General features: G+C 42.5%; 1 pseudogene; it reads left to right on the top strand.

The window, feature by feature from the left end:
* The first annotated feature begins 1,273 nt into the window (after positions 1–1,273).
* LOC144613837 (glutamate-rich protein 2-like) lies at positions 1,274–20,156 on the top strand (annotated as a pseudogene).
* Positions 20,157–20,362: the final 206 nt, after the last annotated feature.

Genomic DNA, 20,362 nt, shown 5'->3' with positions numbered 1-20,362 from the left:
TCCTGCTGCGGGGAGAAAGGTGGAAAATTACATGAAAGGAGAACAAGGGCAGGAATGAGCTGAACATGTGGATCAGGGGAAGGAGACAGATCTTCCCAGGCAGAAGAACCATGACTGAGAATAACGAGGCAAGTCTAGGAGATATTGGTGATGTGAATATAAGGGGTAAGGGAAACATAACACCTGGAATTTTCTTTCCATTGCCTCAAGGAGCCCGGCACTCCTGGTTCACAACAGAAATTGCCATGAGCACTCCTAAGAACATGTTCTGCACTGGTGCCTCAATGGGTAGAAAAGGGGGTTGCCAAGTGAGTTATATATAGAAGTTGTGCAAGGGAAGTTCTTATGCAAAATGACTAAACATGCTTCATTGCCCTGCCTGGTTACTTATAAACGTTGTGTATGTGTAGAAGTTGATGGGAGTCCAGACATTGTCTAAGAGATTTCTCAGAGTAAAATGAGAATAAAGTTGTTCTAAAACACAAAGGGCCTCTAGGTTCCTTGCAGCTGTTGATGACAGTCTGTTTCTCTGCCAAGTGGATGCAGTTTTAGCCATATTCCCAGCAAGCATTTCCTATATCTGACACCTTAGAACTTGGGGGAGACTGGGAGACAGAGCCTTACTCAAAGGAGGAACTGACAACTTGGGGGTGGGGAGGAAGAAAGACATGATGCAGACCTGAGTGATCTCTATAGTTATGTAACTTTCTAGCCACAAATCACTTATTAAACCGCTGAATACATAGGACAAAGGCTGTGTGCATTCAGGTTTTGAGATCTGGGATCTACAGGGCTGGGTTGTCAGTTGGTCAGGTCAGGAAAACAGCATCACAAGCACAAGAGAGAATTACAAACTCTTGGGAGTCAGTGCCTGACTGGCTGTACCCAGAGTCTCTTCCAGGAGGGTATCTGCCTAATTAGAGCACAGGGATTAGAGTTTGCTTATCCACTTTGATGAAGAGTGTAGGCTCTAGAACTGGGGAGCATACAAGTTCACACTGAAGATCTTAGGACTTGAGTTTCCTTTTTAAGAGAAAGATAATAGTAAAACTGTAGTGAGAAGCAAATGAGATAATGCATGTGCTGCAATTGGGGCTCCTTGTTCCATAGAGTGTAAGATGGGGATTTGCATGCAGATCAGGGATTGGGGTGTCCTCTAGGGATCAGTACTTTGGGGAAGTGAAGATGGCATTACCAGGGAGAGGGAGAAGGTGAACTGTGATGCAATTGTATGCAAAGCTTCACTAATCCCATGAGTGGCTGTGCAGCCACAATGGCCCTTCAGCGTTATCCTAAACTGAGACAAAGGGGGTCGGTCTTACATTCCCACATTGTCCAGTCTCTGGATGTAAGCTGTCCCCAGGAAGGGAGTGTGATCTTGGACAAAGAAACTCTTCAGCAGACAGCAATGCCTCAAGAGGGATTAGCTGATAGCTGTCAGCTGCCAACACTCCAGCAGGTGAAGGCACTGAATGCTAAGCCCTGAAGGGGGTGATAAATCTGAGCCCAGATTTTCAATGTCAACCTGTGTCCTTTGTCCAACAGTCCTCAAATTGTTTACAATTTCCCCTTTTCCAAGTGTACAACTTTCTGAATAAATGACCACTGATCCCTTTAGGGAGGGATTCAAGTGATCATTACTATATATACTTACCATGATGTTATAGGGTTCTCCTTCCTTGGGGGACTTTTCTCTCAGTCAGTATGTTCCATGTTAAACACTGGCTCAGATCCAGAAATTGGACTAGAGATCATGACTTTTCATTATATTGTCCCTAGTCTCTTGATCACCCATCCTTGATTTCTTTTGTTTGTATAGATTGAATATTACCCTTTTGGCTTGCCCTAGAAATTCTGTATTCTATTAACCATCTCCATGAATTATAGCATTTGTGACTTCTTGCTTCTGGTGGTTAAGGGTGGCTACCTGGCCTCTTTTCAGGATGCTGCTATTCCCATTATAATCAATGAGTCCAATTCTATAGTAACATCCACCAGCATCAGTCTGGCCTACAGAAGATGTCCACCATTGAAACTTCTCAGGGATGTTGGTGCCCCTCTACTAGGACATTTCTTGTCACTTTGGTAAACAGAGTGTCTTCTTGGGGATCCCATGGAACAAAGTTTTCTGATGCATTTTCTCGTCTTATTTAGTGTATCCACTTCAGCATGCCTACTTCTCTGAGCCCTTTGATCTCTTTTTCCACTGTTTGCCATGGTGGTTCTGGCATTTCCACTTCACTGCTTTTGCCAAATACCCAAAATCCATCCTTGATATGTTTTAGCATTGTCTCCTGAGATATTAAATCCTCTGTCACAAACATAGTATCATAGTTTCTGCTGGCATGTGCTAGCTAGATCCTATAGTTTATTTGGGAAGGGTGTGTGTGTGTGTGTGTGTGTGTGTTTCTTAAAAGACTCAGAACTTACCAATTAGGTTATGTTGTGATTTAACCCCAGTTATTGATCTGATGACCTAGATGGGAGGTGGGAATAGATCCTGAGAGCCTATATTAGTTATTTATTGTTGTGTAACAAATTACCTCAAAATCTAGCATCTTAAAACAACAAAATTTATTATCTCACAGTTTTTGTGGATCAAGAATTTGGGTGTGGGTTAGCTCTGTGTTTCTGGCTCAGGGTCTTTCATGAATTGCAGTCAAGATGTTGCCTGGAGCTGTATTCATTTGAAGGCTTCCAGGAAGGCTCATAACATGGCTGTTGGCAGGAGGTCTTAGTTGCTTGCTGGCTATTTATTGCAGTTCCTTGCCTTGTGGATCTTGCCATAATGCTTTTTGTTTTGATTAAAATTTTTTAATGTTTATTTATTTTTGAGAGAGAGAGAGAAACAGAGTGGGAGTGGGGAAGGGGCAGAGAGAGAGGAAGACACACAATCCGAAGCAGGCTCCAGGCTCTGAGCTATCAGCACAAAGCCCGACACGATGGGGCTCGAACCTATGAATCGTGAGATCATGACCTGTGAGATCATGACCTGAGCCATAGTTGGATGCTTAACTGACTGAGCCACCGAAGTGCCCCATCCATAATGCTGTTTGAGTATCCTTACAGCATAGCAGCTGGCTTTCCCCAGAGTGGGTGACGACCCCCTGACACCCCCCCCCCCCAAAAAAAAAAGAAAAAAGAAAAAAAATTTTTTTGGTTAAAACTAACTTTTTGGTTAAAAAAGTCAGTTCCATTCAGAGCAAAAGGAGGCTAGAGAAGAGTGGCTGTATCAGGAAACTGGGACCACTGGGGCTATCTTTGGGGCTGTCTTCCAGAGAGCAGCATGTGTTGTTATGCAAGTAGATCCCTTGCATTGTCTTCAGGCAAGTGTTGAGTGCTAGCCTTTGGCAGAAGGGGTGAACCAATTCTGCAGACCCAAAATGTTTAGGGAAATCTGGGGATTTCAGATTTTTTAGTGCATCAGTGGAGGTGTTTCCAACCCAAGTGTCAGTGGCTCACCCCTTCCTAATCAGAGACCAAATTCTATGTGGAATACGTTCTGGGTTGAGAATTCAATATCCTCTGGGGCTCTGCTATTCTTATAATTGAGTCCTGAATCTGACACTCAGATTTCTCTGTCCTCCGGCTGCAAGATATGAGAATTTCTTTATATGCTTCCAAAGAAGACTTCTGGTATTAACATTTAGCTTTAATTAGTAATTAATCATACTTAGTCTTTTATGGTTTTTCTCCTATGCATCTCCTTTCCCAGCAATAGCCATCCGATTCCATAGTCCTTGAATTATTATCTACCCCACATCTCAAATGCTTGACACCTTACACCTGCCAACACATACCCTTCCACTGTTTCCCACCCTACTTCACCCTAGAGAAAGTTTTAAAAGTCCTATCAATGCATCTCAGGGTCTATCAGTGCTTCATCTTACCACTGTGGATGAGGTCCTTGTAGTAGCATATTCTAATGTCTGCTTTTCCAGACCTCTCCTGCTCCACCCCAACTGTTGCCATACAAGTTCACTAAGAAACAGGCTCTGAGATAAAGATTTGTATGCTAAAAGGTAATTAGGAAGTGCTTTTGTGAGTGAAGGGAATGAGATGGGACAGAAGGAGAAGCTGAACTGCAATGCAGTTACAAAAAAGGCCTTAGTGGATCCTGTGGGCTGCTCTGGATATGGAATGACCCTGCAGAGTTTACCCGACTTGATGCAAAAGTACTGGGCCTTCCTACCTCTGCATTTAACAGTCATTGGGTAGGCACTGCCCCCAGGAAGGGATGAGAATTTGGACAAGGCAGCTGTCTTCAGCTGAGGGCAATTCCCTCACCGAGATGTCGGCTTAGAACTCTCAGCCACCTATAGTCCCAGCAGCTGGGGGAATGGGTGCCTTAATTCTAAATGGAGTGTTGGGCCTGGGTGGCACAACATAGTATCAGGCCTGAAATTAGGGTGAGACATATAAGGACCCTAGAGCACAAAAGTTAAGGAGGCACTCACTCTCAAGTGCCAACTCACATGTGTACCACCCTGAGAGTGTGTCTCCTTAAATTCAGTGCCTTGCTTGCTTTGCCCGTGTCCTGTCCCCCCGCACAGCATTCCCAATTGTGTGTAATGCACTTAGTCCAGAGCGTGGTATATGGAGAGTGCTCAGAAATTGTTATTAAGTTGTCATTATTACTCTTATTATCATCTCACAGTTCAGCACAACTGGGCTGTTCACATAGCTTGGACAGGACAGGTGGCTGACTGAAAGCAACTTCCTAATCCTGGCTCTCCTTTTGTTTGATATGACAGGCATCTTCTTTAGACTGGAAACGCCTTTCTACAGTTGGAGCTGTGGTGGACACCATTAATTGTGTACCTCTAGCTCTTGCTAATAGAACTCCAAAGTTTTGGGTATCAGATAGTCAGATACTTCAGGGGAAACTGGCCCCTTCTCAGTTCTGGGAATGAATTCTATTTGGCCTATGGCAATCATGGTAGTCCTATTCCTCTTGGCTGTGATTGACTTAAGCATGGGTGCATGGTACGATTCTGGCTAATGAGATAAGGGGAAGTCTGCTGGAGGCTTCTGGGAAATATTTTCTTCCTTGATAAAAAGAAACTCTCCTGAAGAACTATCCTGGGGATGTAGCCAATACTTGACTCCTAGGACTGTGGTAGCTATCTTAGGCTCATGACGGAGGCAGCCATCTTGGGATCATGAGGGGAGCCAGCTAACAGGTTGTATTAGTCAGCATTTGCTAGAGAAACAGATCAATAGGATATACATATAAGAAGAGATTTATTATAAGGAATTGGCCCATGCAATTATGGAGGCTGAGAAGTCCCATAGGCTGCCATCCATAAGCTGGAAACCGAGGGAAACCCGTGGTATAATTTAGTGTAAATCCAAAGACTCAGAACCAGGGGAACCAATGATATAGATTCCAGTCCAAGTTTCAATGTCTGAAAATGAGGAATGCTTAAGGCAGGAAAACATCAATGTCCCAGTCAAGCAATCAGAAAGAAATGGTCAAATTCTTCCTCTACTGTTCTGTTTTATTCAGGCCCTCAATGGATTGGTTGATACCCACCCACATTGGGGAGGGCATGCTGCTTTCCCAAGTCCACTGATTAAAATACTAATTTCACCCAGAAATATCTTAACAGACATACTCAGAAATGATGTTTAGCCAAATATCTGGGCACCCTATAATCCAGTCAAGTTGGCACAAAAAAATAAATCATCTCAAGCCCCCCCACTTTATCAAGTTGGCACCCACAAGCATCTCCTTAAACTATACTTAATATGCAAATAAAGACAATAACAAGGTCATAATTCTACCCAACATGATATAACTATCCTGCATATAACTGAAAATGCACTAACCTCTTCCCCAGAAGAGGAGGTAAACTCATTGAACAGTGTTTACTCTTTGTGATATCCTACAACTTAACTACTATGATGTAAAGTTAGCAATACTTAAATACTGTTGTAAAGTCAGTATATCTTATTTTACATAAGAGAACATGAGAAGAAAGAAAACAAAGGTACACACACACTCAAATGTATTCATGACATAATGGAGGAAATACTCGTGATAATTAGAGTCCTTGTAGTTTTTCATTGACCTTAATCATAGGACAAGGTAATACTAAGAAATGCCCTAAGGAATCTCTTGTATTCCAGATATACCCTTCCTTATTTCTATGGTGGAATAGCAGTCCAGTTTCCCCAGCCAATATAGTAATTCCCTTATTTTCCTGTTGATTTCAAGGCATGGGGAGTCCAAATTGGCCAGATGGCATTTCTAGTTCAATGAAATCATTGCTGTGTTTCTTGCTGGTAGTGTCCCTCTCTTTGGAACTAAGATCTCTAGGCTGGTAGGGAATAAAGTTGTGGGAACAGAAAGCAAACATTTTGCTGGTGGGTTCCTAGGGGTAATAGAAAACAGTGCTACTCTCATTTCCACACCTTGATTCTGGACCCATGAATCCTGGTTATATGAGAAACAGCACCATATATTAGCCTTCTGGGGAACTTTGCCTCAGCTCTGCAAGGTATTGCCACCAAGCTGGCACTGTAACTGAGTCTTCAAAAGGCAATTCTAACATTCTATTAAGCCAGCTGCTTTAGGGGGTGAGGAACATGGTAGGATCAGTGAATTCCATGAGCATGGACCCATTGCCATATTCCTTTTGTTGTGAAATGATTTTCTTGATCAGAAGCCATGCTATGTAGAATACCATGATGATTGATAAAGCATTCTGAAAGTCCATGGATGGTTGCTTGGGGGAGAAGCATTGTATGCAGGGAAGGCAAATCTCTATCCAGAGTGTCTATTCCAGTAACACTGTCCCTTCCATGATATAATCAACCTGCCACAGGGTAGCTGGCTGATGGCCTCAGGGAATGGTGCTATATAGGGGACTCAGTGTTGGTGTCTGCTGCTAACAGATTGAGCACTTAGTGGTGGACTTAGCCAAGTCAGCTGTGGTGAGTGGAACCCCGCGTTGTTGAGCCCATGCAGAACGTCTATCCCTGCCACTATGGCCACTTTGTTCATGAACCCATTGGGCAATGACAGTGATGACTGGGGACAGAGACTTATGGTATTCACAGTGTGGTTAATTCTGTCCATTCAGTTATTAAAATCTTCCTCTGCTGAGGTAAACCTTTGATGAGTATTTACATGGGGAACAAATATCTTCCTTTGTTTTGCCTATAGAGAGGTCTACCCATGTACTTCTTCCCCAAATTTCTTTGTCACCAATTATGTAATCATGTTCCAAGTCCCTGACCACCCAACCAAACATTGACCACGACCCATGAATCAATATATAGTCACATATCTGGTCATTTCTCTTTTCAAGCAAAGTGAACCAGGTGCACTGCCCAGAGATTTGCCCCTTGGAGGATTGCCCTTCACCACTGTCCTTTAGGGATGTCCCAGAAAAAGGTTGTAGTGCTGCAATTGTCCACTTTCAAGTGGTGCCAACATACCATGTAGAAGCATCTGTATAAACCAGGCCTGAATTTTACGCCTTCTGTCAACTGGTCATAGCGAACTCCCCATGAGGCCATGCAGGTTGGGAGAGAGAAGGTAATATGGCATGAATGGGGATGCTGGACATTTGGGCCACTTCTTCATGTAAATTACTTGTGCCTTCAGGGCCTGCTTGGGCCCGACTGCATATACACTACTTCTACTTGATAATGGAGCACTGCTGGGCACACCAAACTTCATGACTTGCTCAGTCAGATAACACCCACAACACCTGGTTCATGAAGGCAGCTCAGGTTGCATGGTAACTTGGTGGTCCATGGTTAAGCATTCTGTTTCTACTAAGGCTCGGTAGCCTAGCCAAGAGCCATTTCTAAAAAGAAGAGTGTTTATCTGTGGAGGGTGGTAGAAATTTGCTCCAAAGTCCTAAGAGTCTATGGTGCAATTCATGTATAGAGGCCTGCCAACAGCTCAAAACAGCATCTCGACCTGCTAAGCACTCTTCAAGCACCATGGGAGCTGCTGGGTCATATGGCCCAAGTGGTAGAGCAGCCTGCACAGCAGCCTGGACCTGCTGCAGAGCCATCTCTTGTTCCGGGGCCCTCTCAAAACTGGAAGCTTTTAAGGTCACTCAGTAAGTAGGTCAGGGTGACACGCCTACATGAGGAATGTGTTGCCTCCAAAACCCAAAGAAACCCACAAAACATTGTCTCTTTCTTCACTGTAGGAAGGGCCGGGTGTAACAACTTACCCTTCACATTAGAAGGAATATTTCAACATGTCCCATACCATTGGACACTTACACATTTCACTGAGGTAGAAGGCCCCTGAATATTAGATTTATTTCCCACCTCTGGTATGCAAATATCTTACCAGTAGGTTTAGAGTAGTTGCTACTTCTTGCTCACTAGGTCCAATCAGCACAATGTCATCAATATAATAAAGCAGTGTGATATCTTGCAGAAGGGAAAGGTGATCAGGATTCCTGTGAACTAAATTATGACATAGGGCTGGATATACCTCTGAGGTAGGACATTGAAGGTATAATTCTGGCCTTTCCAGCTGAAATCAATCTGCTCCTCATGGGCATAATGGACAGGGATAGAGAAAAAAGGCATTTGCCAGATCAATAGCTATATGCCAAGTACCAGGGGATTTGTTAAATTTGCTCAAGCAATGAAACCACATCTGGTACAACAACTGAAATTTGAATCACCACGTGGTTAAGCTCACATTAATCCACTGTCATTCTCCAGGATCCATCTGAATGGGGATGTGGTGGAAATCACCACCCCTGCATCCTTTGAGTCCTTGATGGTGGCACTAGTTTTTACAATCCCTTTAGGAATGCAGTATTGCTTTTGATTTACTATTTTTCTATTTTTCTTAGGTAGAGTCAGTTCTAGTGGCTTCCACATGGCTTTTCCCACCATAGTGGCCCTCACTCCACAGGTCAGGGAACCAATGTGGGGATTCTGCCATATCCAATTATGGATTTTGGAACGGGAGAAATAATCACAGGATTGGTTCAGGGACCCACTGTGAGAGGGACCTGTGCTAAAACTCCACTGATCACCTGGCCTTTATAAGCCCCCACTCTGACTGGTGGGCCACACTGATGTTTGTTTGAGTCTCTTGGATTAGTGTCTATTTGGAGAGTGTTCCTGAAAGGTCTGATGATTTTCTTTTCTCTAATGCAGGTATACCCTGAAAAAAGATTGTAGGTCCCTCTGGGGAAAGCTGGGAGAAAGATTAGAACTATAACTTTTTTTAATTTTATTTATTTATTTATTTTGAGAGAGAGAGAGAAAGAGAGCACGCAAGCACAAGTTGGGGAAGGGCAGAGAGAAGGAGAAACAGAATCCCAAGCAGGCTCCACACCATCTGCGCATAGTCCCATGCGGGCTCGAACTCACAAACTGTGAGATCATGACCTGAGCTGAGATCAAGAGGCCGATGTTTAACTGACTGCGCTACCCAGTGCCCCAGCAGTATAAATTTTTGTTAGTATACCATGGTCTTTCCTTAAGGGGAATGAAGCCTTTCCTTCGTTCAAGGGGTTCTAGGTCTATAAACAAATCTGGGATTAACTGAGAGACCATGACCCTCTGTTTTTATGATTCAGGTTAGACTTTTATTCACTTGACTTAGAAATTTTCTGTGTGTGCAGATCAAGTAAGAATTTAGTAAGCTTCCTGTCTATTTCACTTCTAGAAACACTAAGATCAGGTAGCCAATGCCATGAGATCTTCATGAGTCAGACAATTCTGATTTCTGCTTTGATTCTGCTGTCCATTATGGTAATCATGCCCCCTTTGCCTTTGACTGTTGAGTGCTGTCACTTAAATCCTGACACTTCAGGGTCCAATTACTCCCATTGAATTTAGGTTTCCCCTTTGAGTGGCTATAGTTTCCACTGTATATGTACTGCCGAAGCGAGCACGATAGTTTCCACTGTAAAGTCTGGCCTACAGAGAAGAGGGCTCCCCTCACAAACTTATTTCTCACAGTCACGGTGAAATGTATGTCTTCTGGACCCTCCCAGTGCGTGAGTAGGTCCTAAATTACAAATCCACTATAATGTTGCAATCTTTCTGCCTTTAAATCTCTTCTTCTACATTAAATTAAGTAGGTCAGGCATTTCTTTCTTTTTTTTCTTTTTTTTTTTTTTTTTTCAACGTTTTTTATTTATTTTTCGGACAGAGAGAGACAGAGCATGAACGGGGGAGGGTCAGAGAGAGAGGGAGACACAGAATCGGAAACAGGCTCCAGGCTCCGAGCCATCAGCCCAGAGCCTGACGCGGGGCTCGAACTCACGGACCGCGAGATCGTGACCTGGCTGAAGTCGGACGCTTAACCGACTGCGCCACCCAGGCGCCCCAGGCATTTCTTTCTTTTAAAAAAACTTTTTTAATGTTTACTTATTTATTTTAATGTTTACTTATTTATTTTGAGGATTTATTTTGAGAGAGCATAAGCAGGGGAGGGGCAGAAAGAGAGGCAGAGAAAGAATCCTAAGCAGACTCTGTGTTGTCAATGCAGAGTCCAATGTGGGGTTCAAACTCATCAACTGTCAGATCATGACCTGAGCTGAAATCAAGAGGCTTAACCGACTGAGCCACCCAGGTGCTCCTAGATCAGGCATTTCTAATTCACTCACCATGGGCCACCTTTTAATCCATGTTTCAGCCAACCAACCAACCAAACAAACTTTTAGAGCCCTTTCTCTTTCCCCAAGCTGCAACATTAAATGTAGAATCTTGGCCTAATGAGCCCATATCCATAAATTTATGCTCCTTCCACCATTATTCCATATCCTTAGCATCCATTCCTACTCAATGTCCCCCTCATTTCTATCTGTATAAATTAGAAAACTCTGCTCTTCTGTAATATAGTGCGCTTCTGCACATCCCCATGAAGAAGGAAAGAAGAGTGGTGGAGGTGGGTACTGAGGAGAATTAGCATTGCCTTGCATGGCAGCTGCCTCAAGGGAGGGGGCATTACAGTTTCCCTGGGCGATGCAGAGTTAATCCCCTCAGAAGTGGAAAAGCCTATCCCACTAAGGGTGGAGAGGCCAATTTCATTGAGGGTAGGGAGGCCTATTCCACTGGCAAAGAAGACTTGTCAGAATTTAGGAACCTAATGTCCCTCACTTCATCAGAGTCTTCCTACTTGTCCCCATCCCAATTTACAGGATCCCATTCTTCCCCAGTCAGTGCCCTCACTTTAATAGTAGACTACCTGAGAGTCTGAGGGTTAAAATTGTGTTATAATTCAACCCATCACAGGAGGAAGTTCTACATTTGATTTTAAACAGTATCAGCCCTGCAACTACAGAAAATAGGGTTTCCTTCATGGCACACATACAAGCTTCTAGGTCATTTTTTGATGCTTGGGCTGGGAATTCAAATCCCTGAGCTCATGGATTAATTTATTACCTATAATCAGCACATAATTGACATTAGTTAGCAGGTTTATTGGATAGTGTCTTTATCAAAATATCAAAACTGATTCAGAACATGACCCAGATTCACTGCAGGCCTTACCTGCTTGGAACCACAGGGAAACTTGCATTTTTACATTCAGTCTTTGAATAATCCCATTTGTTCTCATCCTTTAGAGAATAAACCCCAGAAAGGGACTGGAATGAGGAAACAGAAGGCTGACCAGGGGCTAGACAGCTTCTTTTCCTGACACTGGTCTAGATGTACTTGCACCAGAAGACAGGTGCCTGTTCTATGAGTAGGGACTGTGGGACACAGTAAGTTTCAGAAGACACTGAAGTGACAGGAAATGTCCAGATACAGATTAGTAAGCAGACTTGAGAGATAAAGGGAAGGGTTTGAGAGAACTCCAGCATTTTAACCTCCGGTGACTGTTCCCCCTGAGTATCTATTAAATGTTGCCACTTTGCTGGTAGGCAATTCTGACAGTGAGGTTCCATCCAGCTCAGGCAGCCACTCCTGGCCTTGGTACTGACACTTGGATTTGTCACTATATATCTCTGTCTAACAGATGCATACCTTTTGGGGTATCTTTTCAGCTCATAAGCCAGTACGGTAAATGCCCTGTTCTAGGAATTGATCCTTTTTCCTCATATGGTCCCCAGACAGTCAGGGATTGCTGACAACAGATCTTGGCCTCGGCTGATTGATTGGCACAGGGGTGGGCCCTTGATACAAATCAGACCAGTCATTTCCTCTGTTGGGTATTTGTGGTCATGACCATGAGACACGGGCATTCTCTATAGTTCCACAGATAATGTGTAAACTGGGAAGCTGTGGGGTGCCCATCTTCTGCCCACCATAACTATAGATAAGCAAAAAAAGAGGCCAGTCTGCAGAGAGAAAAATACAATCCTCTCCTTGCTTGAGTCTGGGCCTTTCCCTTCAGCATCTGTCACACATTTCATCTTCGTCCCTCACTTGGTTACTGTCACATCCTGGCTTGAATTGACATTACTGTTTTGTACACGTGTTGCTCTTCCTTCCAAGTATATTTATTCTAAGGACTTTTGTTTCCATGAGTTAGCCCTTGATCTTAGTATATTTATTACAAGGTCTTTTGTTTCCATGAGTTAGCCCTTGGTCTTATTTATAATCAGCAGTCAATTAGAGTCACCTAGATTGTTACAAGTGCCATTATTTGAGCACACAAAAATAGTGCTAGAGTAGAGAGCACAGGAGCTGTAATGCCTGGGATTTGATAAATACTCTCATTTTACCAAAGGGGCCCCATTCACAAGTTTTGTGTTTCACTCTGGATACCTTTATCCTCTCTGCCTTTGTTGGGTTACAGTCTTTGTGTATGCCCTTGCTCTTGCACTTCCTCTGGAAACTCTGTTGCCAAGAGACGAGGAAAGGCCAAAACTCTTGATGCAAAACTCAGTTAATAAGAAAAGAGGGAAGGAAAGTTGGCAGACATCAGGTGTGACTTGGGCCTGCTTGAATCCATACCAGAAATGAGTTTTTGACAACAGGAAGATCAAGGAAATTGGAAATAGTGCAGCAATTATTCTGTGCCAGGAGTTTTACAATAGCCAGAATGGAACTGGTGCTTAGTCCTTGACCGGAACACAGAGTCAGTCCTACATCATGTGGTTTTGATTCAAGCAACGGCTTTGGATTGCAATGAAGAGTGGTTTGGGAGCATTGGAATTCGACATATGCACTTAATACCAGGATGATGGGTGTTTAAATTTTTATTTTTTTAATTATTACAATATTTAAGTCCAGAATTATTTGATATAGAAACCAGGCTATCAGATCTGCCTGTATCATTGGTTTCCAACTAAATACCTCAATTTGTCATTATTTCTGAAATTTTTAAGATAATTAAATTCTATTTGTGGTGTTTTGTTGTTTTTGTTTGTTTGTTTGTTTGTTTTTGGTGCTATCACCTTCTCAATGGCTATCATCCTGCTTTATACAACGTGTGTTAAATAAGTACTTGAATCTCTGCATGATTGAATATCCAAATGCTAATTTAGAAAAGTACTTCTCAAATTTAAATGTGCCTTAGAATCACCTAGTGATATGGTTAAAATGCAGATTCTGATTCATTTAGTACGTCTGGGTGAGGCTTACACTACTGGTCTATGGACAGTATTTTGTTAAATTTTTTTTAATGTTTATTTATTTTTGAGAGAGAGACACACAGACTGTGAGTGGGAGAGAGGCAGAGAGAGAGGGAGACACAGAATCCGAAGCCGCACCAGGCTCTGAGCTGTCAGCACAGATCCTGACGTCAGGCTCGAACTCATAAACCGCGAGATCATGACCTGAACCAAAGTGGGATGCTCAACCAACTGAGTCACCCAGGCGCCCCAGTGGACTGTAGTTTGAAGAACAAGAATTTAGGAGACCGGAAAGAAGGAACTTCATACAAATCAACACTTGCTGGTGTTTTTCCTCCTGTGTCAAGTCAGTGGTAAGGCGAATTAAGCAGTGAAAGCAGATGGAGTTCTGGAAACATGAATTCTATCTTGACCCTATCACTAATTATGACTTTGGGCAGATCACTTACCTTCTTTGGGCTTTGGTTTTCAGTCCTATAAAATGAGGGGATAGGGCTGAATTATGCTTTAAGCTGTCCTGAGGAATTTTATAGCTCTACAGAGATGCCTTGGGTATCCTCCAAGAAAAGTGTGAGGCCAGTGTGGAAAGGAAGAGGAGCAGTAAAGGCAATGGAGAGGGAGCCATTATTTAGAAACTCAGGAGAACAAGGTGGAATGTATCCTGTCACTAAGAAGGTGGCTTCAAGAAGGATGCAGTGGTGGATTGTGCCAAATGCTTTTAATTATCATCCAACACAGCATTTAAGGCCAGCATGATTCCCATTCCTGGGATTTTAAGCGACTCATTGTTTTAAAGAAGTCCAAAAATTAATTCTGGACTTGACTTCTTACTGGTGGTGTCTAAAGTTCTTAAGATCATCCCTTATGACAAAGGGGAAGGTGGGAAGGTTGGGTGGGCGGGGGGGAAATACCAATTGAACAAGTCAGCACCCACCAAAGTTATCCTGCTGTCTGTGGGACTTGATCTACTCTCCCTCCTTCCCTCTGATTTCTCAGTGGACCTTTTTTCCCCAGTCGCTCCTTGGGAACAGGAGATGACTGATTCATTCAACCACCAATCATAGGCAGAGATCCAAGGGGTGCTGATCACCCAAGTCTGGCCTGGGTGAGGCATACATGCTGAGATTTCTTTTATGTCTTCTATTTCCAGGAAAGAAAGGAGGGAAGGGAGAAAGGAAAATTTTCCAGCGACACGTTTTTATAGTTCAAAGCCATTTTTTCTCATCCATGACTGATTAGAATCACCTGTAGTGTTTTAAGCATATCCCTGTCTCCCAAAGGTTCTCATTTAATTGGTGTGAGGAGAGGGTGGCCTGGGTGGCTCAGTCAGTCGGACATCCAAGTTCTACTTAGGTCATGATCTTGCAATCTGTGAATTCAAGCCTGGCATCAGGCTCTGTGCTGACAGCTTAGAGCCTGGAGCCTGCTTTAAATTCTGTGTCTCTGTGTCTCTCTCTGCCCCTCTCCTGCTCATTCATTTTTTTTTTTTCTCTCTCTCTCAAAAATAAGTAAATATTAAAAAAAAAATTTTAATAAAAAAATAATAATTGGTGTGAGGAGAGACTTAGGTGGTGTGTCTGTTTTTAAAGTTCCCCTGATGATTCTAATATGCAATGAGGAATAGGAATTGATTTAGTCCCCAGGCTCAGCATTTTCCTTCTTTTTTCAGTGTGTCTGTTGGCAACTTGCTCTGAGTCTAGAACTTTTGGGTAAGAAGACTGTGGTTGATGTAGATTATTTAAAGGCCACCTTGATCTGAACAGAACTATTAGCTTTCTGTTCAGAAGTGATGCATTCCCAGGCTCCTGCAATGTTTCAATCTCTGCAGCCTCAGGTGACCAAAGGGCTCTGTTGGGGAGACTCCAAGATAGAACAATGGTTTTTAGGCAGGAGGGGCTTCAAGTTGGTGTTCCAGGGACCCAGCTGTGCCTACCCTAATTTCAGCGTGCATGGAATGTTTTAGCTAAGCATAAACTCCCTGGATGGCAGGAATTGCATCTGTCCCACTGTGCCAGACAATGGGCAAATGCACTGAAATCTTGATGCTTTATTTTTAGCTTAGAATCAGAGGCAGATCTCTTGGAATCTGAGATTAGGTTCCACAGTGGCTTTCAAGCATTGTATACTATGACCTCATTCAATTGTGGTGTTCTCTCTTTTTCTACTACCTAATCTCTCCTCATGGTTTTGAAGGGAATCAGAATATACCACCCAAAAATATGCCGATTTGGCATAAAAATTATTTTGAGCTAAAGACATTTGAGATTCAACAGATACAGAAAGAAATCTTTCTAAAGCTTCTTTTATCTGTCTAAAAGCAGAAATGCCTGAGAAATAAGGACTGCCATAAATCCCCTCTCCTGGGGAAGTTTTATGGCCATGAAGAAGATGAAAAATCAGCACAAAAAAACCTTACTAAGATAACCTTTGTCTTCCATTACTTTCCTTTATATATTTACTTCCCCATTCTTTGCAATCCCCAGAAGCCCCCAAAACCTTTTCCTTTGTCTTGTTACATCTCTATAATTCATCATTCTTTGTTAAAATTGATGTATAAGCTCTCAGGCCTATCCACTTCTTTGGTTCTTCACATCTTTTCTAAGAAGGCCCTCATGTTACATAAAAATTAACATCAAATGAAATTTGTATGTCTCTTCTCCTTTCATCTGTCTTTTGTCAGTCCGATTCTCAGGACTCCAGTCAATGAACCTAAGAGGGTAGAGTAAAAAGTTTTTTTCTTCCCCTACAATTTCAACTGTGACTGCCAACAGCTCTCAAATCTATTGGTCTCTCCTAGTTTTTGACTCATGACCTATTGGAAAGCTACACCTGGATATGTCACAGGCTCCCTCAAAATTCAACATTGACAAAACTGAACTCATTGTCTATTTCTCAAAACATCCTCCTTTTCTCACTATTCCTGTCTCACTTGTTATTAGCAGCTCTGTGCACCCCATCAATTGGGCTGAACTTATCAGAGTCACCTACCATGTTCCATCCAATGTTCCAACCACTCTGCATACAGTAAGGATTAAGCCAGACAGGGTCCTGCTTTTATGGAGTTTGAGGTTTTGTGTGGAGAGAGATGATAGTGAAGAGATCATTCTACTTTCAGACAATAAGCAGGCTATGAAGAAAGTAAATGAATGGGAAAGAGAGTGATGGGAAGGCCAGTTTAGGAAGTGTGGTCAGAAAGAACCTCTCAGAGCACCTACTTGAATGAAAAGCCATGGAAAGATGGGGAAGGGGACAGCGAGGTAATTGTTTGAGATAAAGGGAACTGCAAGGGTCTGGCCCCTGAGACTTTGTAAAAGTGAGAGACCACTGTATGGAGAGTAGTGGGTCAAGGAGAGATGAAGAGAGCCATGTCATGGTGGAGTTGTAGGACTTGGTAGAGGTGTTGGATTTAATTGTGTTTTATTTAGTCCAATACCTTTATCCACACCTTCATTTTCACTCCCTTGGCCACATTCTTTGTTAGGATCCTGTTACACTTCATCTAGGCTCTTTACCTTCTCAACTTTTCTAAGTCTTCCTCTTCCCCAGGCTCCTTTGCTGGCTCTTTTCTTTTTCATCCTCACCGCTTAAACTCTCAGCGGATCCCAAGCTACTCTTCTGTCTTTTTTCTGGGGCATCACCTTAGGCCAGAACACCCCAGCCTCTGTCTTAGCCCTGAGGAGGAGACTCTCTGTCTGGTTAATCATCTTCCTCAGATCTTGGAATATTATTGTAATTAGAACTGGCAAGTCCCTTATTTGATAGAAGGATTGATTTCCTTTTTACCCCATTCTCATTCCTCTCCCCCACCTCCATTTTAATTGTATTTTTAAAAATTTAGATGTGTTCTTGTGAAATGGGTATTTTATTTGTTTGCCTTTATTTTAAAATTTGTAAATGATATTGTGTTCTATATCTCATTCTCTTTTTTGATTTCTCATTAAGCATTGTGTTTTTAAGATCTATCTGTGAGGCTATGTATTTCTGATCTGTTGCTCCTAACAAATGGTAGTATTTCATGGCTTATACATTATTCAAAGTAGGTGGTGCTATGCTCATGTAACAACCCCCAAATCAATCACAGTAGCTTAACACATAAAAGTGTATTTTTTCATTCATGCAGAATCCTCTGTAGGTCTGGCCGTTCTTCCAGGCAGCCTTTTCAAGCTGTGATTCAGGGAGCTGCACCACTTGTATTTCATAGCTATGGCACTGGCAACATTTCTTACAGGGTTGTTGAGTCAGGGAAGGAGAGAGCACGGAAAATTCATACCCACTATTATGTTCCTCAGATTAGAAGTAACACATGTCACTGCCACTCACAACACATTGACCAAAACCATTATATGGCCCTAACCAACTTTGTTGAGTCTGGGAAATGTAGGGTGCACATGGGCAGTCAGTGAGCGTCCACCATATTATACCTACATGCTGTCCTAGTGGTGGGCATCCATCTCCCGACCACCACAAACAATGCTGCAGTGAATATCTCTGGTTTAGACCCACATGAATCTAGGTGAGAATATTTCTGGGATGTTGTAGTCAGTTGAATGGTGGCCCCCCAAAAGGTACATCCATATGCTAGCCCTCAGAACCTGTGAATATGAAATTATTTGGAAAAATGGTCTTTGTAAATATAATTATTAAAGACCTCAAGATAAGATCATCTTGCATTATACAGGTGGGCATGCCCTAAATCCAATGAAAATTGTCCTTAAAAGAGATAGAAGGGAAGATACTGACAAAGAGGAGAAGGCAATGAAAAGACAGAGGCAGATCTTGGAGTTATGCGTCCACAGCCAAGGAACACCTGGAGCTACCAGAACCTAGAAGAGACAGGGAAATATTCTCCCCCTCCTTCAGAGGAGGAGCACAGTCTTGATTTCAGACTTCTGGCCTTCAAAACTATAGGAGAATAAATTTCCTTGTTCTAAGTCAGCAATTTAGTGTTACTTTTTAAGGTGTCCCTCAGAAACTAGCACAGAATTTGCTACCTGGAATTAGGATGCTACTGTAACAAATACCTAAAATTGTGGGAATGGCTGTGGGATTGGGTAATGGGCAGAGGCTAAAAGAATTTTGAGGCACATTATAATCAAAGTCTAGATTCTGATGAGAAACTCACAAAGATGGGAACAACACAGAGGAGAAAGCGCCTGTGGTCTTAGTGAATACATATAGGAAAATGGACATTAAAAGTACTTCTGGCAAGAGCTCAGAAGGAAATGAGGAACATGTATTGGAAATGGGAGCAAAGGTTATCCCTGTTATATAGTGGTAGAAAACTTGGCCGAATTGTGTTTTCTTTGCTGTGTGGAAAGCAGAATTTGGGGGCACCTGGGTGGTTCAGTTGGTTGAGTGTCCAACTCATGATCTCACAGTTTGTGAGACTGAGCCCTCTGTCGGGCTCTGTACTGAGCATGGAGCTTGCTTGGGATTCTCTTTCTCTCTCACTCTCTGCCCCTCCCCTGCTCATTCTTTCTCTATGACCTTGCGGTTCATGAGTTCAAGCCCCACATTGGGCTTGCAGCTGTCAGCCTGTCAGTGCAGATCCCTGTTCAGATCCTCTGTCCCCCTCTCTCTGCCCCTCTCCTGTTTGCACTCTCTCAAAACTAAATAAATATTAAAGAAAAAAAAAAGGTGTCCATGGTAATGCTGTGTCTCAGCTCCCCGCTCTAAACTTGGCACCAAATGTGAGCTGGGCTGGCCTTCTGTGTCTGCTCTGTGGACGGGAAGTGTGAAAGAACCATGAGCAGGTTCAGGCTCTAGGGCTCCATAGCTGCTGAGGTGGCACGCAGAAAGGTACCAAAATATAGACAGAATGGCAGATTGCTAGTGTTTGATCCAAAGGAAAAAGTGTTGCTTGAACCAAACGAAGCAATGTCAGATAAATGCCTCCTTGGACGCAGACCAAGATTGGCAAGCAAACTTTGTACCTCACTAACACAAGTCTCCCTAAATGTAGCTAGGAGATTCTCAGAAAAGAAGGAAGTCTCTTCCAAAATTATTGAAAATACAGCCTCTTTAAAGAATACTGAAAATAGAGTATCTTCAAAGACTGTTGAAAATAAAATACAGACACAAATCTACAGTCTAAGTAAGCTACGGTCATCTTTCTTCTTATAAGAAGGCACAGGTCAAGTGGGCAAAAATGCAGTCCTTTCAGAGCAGGAGAAAAATAATAAACATTGCCTTCAGGATATTGATGATAAGTTGCCTGAATCGACAGATGATGATGGTGAAGATGATACCAACAATGAAGATAATGATGAAGACAGTAAACCCTAATAAAGATACTCATGCCCCATTAGAGTTAATGGCAGAATTTCTGAGAGCAGAAATGAGCCAACACTACCATTTGGCAAAAATGATGTCAGATGACTCTAATCTATGAATGAGAAAATCCTGAGGCCAAGGAGTTTTTCTCATTTATTGAAGAAATGTTGCTGATGGAGGAATCTCAAAATCTTGAGAAAGATGATAAAGGTAGTGAAGAAGACAGTAGCAGTGAGAGTGAAGGAGAGAACAGTGAGGGGCTAAGTGAAGACATCTCTGAGGAATGTGAAGATGGGTAATGAAGGTTGCTGCTATGGTTTAACCTTCACGTATTTTCATTAGTGAATACCAAGGAAATATAAAGGACAGAGCTGGAAAAAAAAAAAGAGGAAAAGAAGGCAGAATTCATATGCTATGAGCTTGAATATTTAACTGAGGATATTTCTTTTTATTTAAAGAAAAAAAATTAATATTTATTTATTTTTGAGAGAGAAACAGAACATGAGTCAGGGAGGAGCAGAGAGAGAGGGAGACACAGGGAGACACAGACACAGCCTGAAACAGGC

The sequence above is a fragment of the Panthera onca genome, chromosome A2, assembly GCF_046562875.1.
Source record: "Panthera onca isolate mPanOnc1 chromosome A2, mPanOnc1 haplotype 2, whole genome shotgun sequence".
Lineage (NCBI taxonomy): Eukaryota > Metazoa > Chordata > Mammalia > Carnivora > Felidae > Panthera > Panthera onca.
Note: the sequence above shows the minus strand (reverse complement) of the source record. Positions and strands in the feature narration are given on the sequence as shown.